This window comes from Triticum aestivum, chromosome 6B, assembly GCF_018294505.1.
Source record: "Triticum aestivum cultivar Chinese Spring chromosome 6B, IWGSC CS RefSeq v2.1, whole genome shotgun sequence".
Classification (NCBI taxonomy): domain Eukaryota; kingdom Viridiplantae; phylum Streptophyta; class Magnoliopsida; order Poales; family Poaceae; genus Triticum; species Triticum aestivum.
Genome location: NC_057810.1, coordinates 717269770 through 717275769, shown reverse-complemented (window position 1 = coordinate 717275769; position 6000 = coordinate 717269770). Strand labels below are relative to the sequence as shown.

Here is a 6000-nt window from a genome sequence, read left to right as displayed (position 1 = left end):
AGCTTGAACAAGAGAACTAGTTTCACTCATTTTGAAAATATATATTTCACGCATTTCAATAAACGATTTCACTTATATTATTTACAAAAGATAGGTTTCATACATTTTTCAAAACACATTACACTCACTCAATTGAAATACTATATTTCACTCATTTTCGAAAAAACTGATTTCACATTTCCGTTACATTCAAAATCCAATTTCACTTAGTTCCAAAAAATAATTCCCTAAAAATTTAATAAGTTCAATGGAATAACTTTCACATGTCGACAAATGTAAGTTTCACATTTTGTAAACAACAGTTTGACATCATTTCACACACCGCAATAACATATTTTCACACTCCGTTCCACTCATTTTAGAAAATGGATTTCACTCATTTGAAAAAAACATATTTCACTTAAATTTTAACCATATTTCACTCTTTCGAAACAACCAAATTTACTTATTTCAAATGATTTCACTCATTTCAAAAACAGATTTCACTAATTTCAATGAAAAGTTACGTTATAATAGCAAAAAATTCCAATTTCACTGTGTTCCAAAAAATGATTTCCCTGAAATTCAAATCAGTTTGAAATATGTTTCATAAGTTAAAAAAATATCATTTCATATATTTGAAATATTCAATTTCATGCATTGAAACAATCAAATTCACATGTTTGAAAGAACACGTTTCACATATTTTCACTCATTTCAAATAACTGATTTCGCCCGGTATATGTGTGAAACTAGACGTAAAATTTAAATGTGTTTGAAATCTGTCCAATATTGATCTTGTTCTAAAGATCTTAGTGTCACGAGTTTAAATATATAAAATATTTCAGAAACGAAATCACTGTTTAAAAGATATAAACCATTGAAAATGTCAAAGAGAAAATAAAAGCCACAAAAATTACTGGATGGGAGATTAGACAGATAGGTCGCTTTTATGCATTTGCAACACGGAGTGGATGTCTCTTGCATGCATGCATAGATGGGACCTATGCATGATTTGACTAATGGTGGATACAGACATGAAAAATTGAAATACACAAAGATACAATGATGTGGGCCACCAAACGCCACGAATCTTAAACTACACCAACGATGGATGCTTGATGGATACCTCCCTCCACCGGTAAAAAGAGGTTTTACGTAAAAGTAACGAGTAAAACAGTCAGTCCAGTGATCGGCTGCACACGGGGTGAAAACCGAGGCTCTCACAAGTTGGCCCCAGGGCCGCTGCTGCTCTCTCCCGGTGGGCGATCGGTCGATGCACTTGGCGTATGGTATGCTACTAGTCGAGGCTCTGCTCAGTCCGGCCTGGCATGGCCGCGGATCCCCTGCGCCTGGTCCATCCAAGCCGTGGCTACGCCTCCCTCTTCTCTCTTCATCCCTCATCTACGAGAGGAGAGGAGACAGGAGAGACTGCAGCGGTGCTGTTCCGCGTCGCTGGCCGGTCCCGTCACCTTTAAAGCTGTCGTCTCGTTATCAAGTTGGGCTAAGATGCCGACTCATCTTGTATACTACAGTGTTATTCAATTATTGTCCTCCAAATAGCCTATTAAATTGGCCGAAGATGCATTCCAAGAGGCCACCTTCTCTCTCAGAAGAAGAAAAAATCTTACTACAAGAAAGAGGAGACCAGAGTCAAGCCCCTCTCTCTCTCTCAAAGGAACAACCAACCAGCTGCTGAAAGCTGGATCGGATCTTCGGAATCCTTCCTGTGAGCAGATATAAGAGAGCAAGCTGGTCATCCAGCTTCACAAGGGAGGGCATCTCCAGGTTAGTTCCAGGCTTCAAGCCTGCCAGATCTTGCTACCTACCTAGCTAGCTTGAGTTACCATCTCGTGACGCGGCACCACGATTAAGCGTTTATCATAGAGGTTGTTCCATTTTTTACCTCCTCTTCTCCGATGAAGAGAGCTTGTGGTGAGCAGATCTGGCTAGCAGCAACGAGCATCATAGCTTAATTACCAGTTTCGGGTTAAGAGGAACAAAATTAATTCACACAAGTAACTAGCAACAACCAACAAGCATCTTCTTCATCTTGTCTTTAGCTACGCAAGTAGAGCGGCTGACAACAAAATCAATTCTTAAATTACGGCCGGCGATGTATGTAACTATGCTATCCTAGCTTCGCTAAGCTATAAGCGGAGACAGAGTACCATCATCCAGTCTAGCTACTCTGTTTTCGCCTTCATATACACAAAACTGACTGAGAAAAACGTACGTGTCTCAGGTAGCACCACTGGCAACCATGGAGGCGGCTCTGGTGAGTGCAGCGACGGGAGCCTTGAAACCCGTTCTGGCAAAGCTGGGCGCTCTCGCAGGCGATGAGTACAAGCGGTTTAAGGGTGTGCGTGATGATATCAAGTCGCTCACTCGTGAACTCACTGCCATGGATGCATTTCTTCTCAAGATGTCAGAGGAGGAGGATCCTGATGTGCAAGACAAGGTGTGGATGAATGAGGTGCGTGAGCTCTGTTGGCCCAGTCCCGACGCCGAGTACTTCCAGCGACAGGCAACGACGACGACAGACAAAGCTCACTGACGAGCTCGACGAGTTGCTTTTACGCTGAGGCGCACCGTAGCAAAGCTAGCCTTCAGCTAGTAATCAATCCTTTGTCTGATCTACTAGTACTAGTACGTATGAGCACTTCTAGCCGGAAGCGTTCCAATCGATCTAGCTATCTCACGTAACCAGCACAATACAAAGAATCGATCTGATGGCCAGACGCACGTATCGTGCGTTTCTTTATTGCTTCAACTCGGTACAAGTTTACAGGGGGTATACGTACATATATATATCAGCCTAGCTAGTACTAGCAAACCGAATCGGTATCTAACACTAGTCCTACTCGGGCTCACATACATGCACGTGTACATCTAGGCGATTGTTCCGTATACGATCCGGATACGGCGACTACGTCGGGTTTAACTCCAACAATCACCCCCTAAACACGACGTCGTCACGTCACAGCTCCGACGCCGATTCTTCTTCGCATCTCCAAGAACTTCTGCCGGTCCAAAGTCTTGGTTAGCATATCCGCTCGTTGATCATCGGTGCAAACGTAGTTGACCTTCATCTTACCTTCTTCCACGCAGTTCTTTATGTAGTGATATACCGTATCAATGTGCTTGCTCCTTTCATGCCGCACTGGATCCTCGCGTAGAAAAGTTATAGACTCGCCGTCAACATTGAGCACCGCTGGTTCCGGATCTCGATCCATGAGATCACCGTGTAGCTTCCCTAGCCACACACATTGACACGCCGCAGCGGCCGCTGCAATATACTCTATTGCATCAACTACGGATACTTTGCTCTTCTTGCTCAGCTCAAGACGAGGTTCCATTGGAGCGACAATGCGATTGCAATCTTTCATGCCACGGCTTTCAAGTACCTTCCTTGCATATGCCTCCTGGCATAATGTGATCCCCTCCGTCTTTTGATGTACCTCTATCCCGGGGTAGTAGCTCAAAAGACCTAGATCATCCATCTTGAAAAGCTCTTTCATCTGTAGCTTGAACTTTGCAATCACCTCTTCATCTGCTCCCGTTATCAATAGGTCGTCGACGTAGATGCCAACTAGTAGACGATCCCTTCCTTCACCTCTCTTGTACATCGCATGCTCTAGTGGGGCTTTCTCAAATCCAAGAGAAATTAATGTCTGATCAAGTTTGATGTTCCACGTCCGAGAGCCTTGTCGTAGCCCGTACAAGACTTTGTGTAGCTTCAGTACCTTGTGTTCCTCTCCCTCTTTGATGAATCCCGGTGGCTGATTCACATACACATCTCCTTCTAATTCGCCATTCAAAAACGCGGGTTTTACATCCATGTGATGTATCTTCCATGATTCCTGAACCGCGAGAGCGATGAGTAATTCCACCGATTTCACCTTTGCAACGGGAACGAACACTTCTTCGAAGTCCGCACCTTCCTCTTGCACGTACTCTTTGGCTACTAGCCTCGCTTTGTGCTTCACGGACCCATCGGCATCTCTCTTGATCGTAAATTCCCACTTGAGATCCATGACTTTTTCATTGTTGGGAAGATCCACAAGCACCCATGCATTATTGTCGTGGATCGACCCCAACTCTTCTTTCATAGCATGACGCCAACACTCATCTGTATTTGCGTCCTCAAATTTCGCCAGTTCCTCGGCGCTTGCTAGACACCGTCGCCCACTTCTTTTCACCTTTACCGGGTCAATCGTCCGAAGAGTATTCTTCGGATATGGGTGTAACACCGGCTGTGGATTTATCGATGTAGGTGACGTTGTCCTTTCCTCCAGTGCTTTCGGAGGTGATGCAGGTGCCAACAGGGCATCCTCCCATGCGTACAAGCATGCAGCCGGCTGGGCTCCTGATGCATACGCATCACCAGCACATGGGCAGCGTCCACCAGTTGCTGTTGCCTCTTTCCATGACTCACACACTACTTGTGAGCCGGCCTGGCCACTAGGCCGTGTGTCCACTTCTGAGTTGCTCGGTTGGCTGGGTAGGCCGTCTCCTTTCGGCCCGTCTGCTGCGACGGTGTAGCAGCTGCATCCAGAACGTCCTGGTCGAGCGCTCGCAGCACTCACTTCACCAGAACAAGCTGCGCCACCACCTAGCTTGCCTGTTCTGCTCAGCGACACAACTCCAGTACGCCTCCCTTCGTGAACTTTTGATGCCACGTACGCCTGAGTTGCATCCGTGTCCGTCTTTGCATCAGCATCAACATCAGTTGCACTTACGTATGTTGTTTCATCATGGACTTCGGGCGCCACGTACGCCTTTGTTTTCTCTGGGTGCAATGCATGAAGACTGCTTCTCCATGGCCGAGCACACGCAGCTATCGCTTCTTTCGCTCCAGCAAAGATAGCACTTACGTCTATAGCACTGACATAAGTTTCGGAATCACTCCCCGCATCTGTAGCTTCGACACAGGTTTCCACCCACGATCATGATGACAAAATTTTTCTTCCGCAAGCTCGACAAAATTTTTAGTCAATGCTTGAGAGTCTGGATCCTCCTCGTCCACCAGTTTACACATCAACATCATGTCACCATCATCTCCTTGCTGGGCAATGAGCGCCTTCTGCTTCGGTGCTTCCTCGCAGTCAGCCTTGAAGTGACCAAGGAGGCCACAGTTATAACACCTCACTTTCCTGATGTCAAACTTTCTCCTTGGTGGTGCAGGTGCAGCCTCATCATCTGAGTCGTCGTCCGAGTCGGCGAAGTTCTTTCTCGTCGAACGCTGCTTCCCCTTCTTCTTGCTACTGCTTATGGATCTGCCTCGCTTTTCCAGGGCGATCCACTGCGCCTTTGTGAGCATCACAAGCTCGTCGTTCTTCCCGTCCCCAAGACTGTACCGCATACGCTCATCGTGAGCCTTGTACCGTCCGACAAGATCGTCGATGGAGAGAGTCGCGAGATCGACGCACTGCTCGATCGCCGTGACAATTTGCAGGTACCGGGGAGGGGCCGCGCGCAAGAACCGCCGGACAACCGAGGCCTCCGTGAGGTTCTCTCCAAGCGCTCGAATCCGATTGACGAGAGTAGCCACCCGTGAAGCAAACACATCCACGGACTCATCATCGCCCATGACCAAAGTCTCGTAGTTCCTTAGGAGAGTTTGAAGATTGGCTTGCTTGACACGGGTGTGTCCCTCGAACATGAGTTTCAACGTATCCCACACCTCCTTCGCCGTTGCTTTGGCGATTAGGTGCTGGAGGACATCCATCGGCATCACCGAGTAAATCGCTGACGCCGCCTGCCGATCCTTCCGGTGCTCGGCTCCCTCCTTCTTGAACGCGTCGCCTCCGGGATCCACCGCGTCCCATAGCTCGTTGGCGCGGAGACCACACTCCATGAGGGCCTTCCAGACCCCGAAGTTCTCACGATCAAACCGTGGATACGACGAACTCGCCGGAGCAGCAATTACTTTAGCTGCACCGGAGTACTCCACCAGCTGCTTGGTCTTGTCCTTCTCGTCGTCCGACATGATCTTCCGTTACTAGAAGATCAACCTTG

At 47.2% G+C, this 6000-nt stretch overlaps 1 long non-coding RNA gene across 1 annotated transcript; it reads left to right on the top strand.

Moving 5' to 3' along the window:
• Positions 1–1173: 1173 nt before the first annotated feature.
• On the top strand, positions 1174–2752 carry LOC123139967 (uncharacterized). Its single transcript, XR_006469711.1, has 2 exons — positions 1174–1767; positions 2225–2752. It is a non-coding gene; the product is annotated as an uncharacterized lncRNA (long non-coding RNA).
• Positions 2753–6000: the final 3248 nt, after the last annotated feature.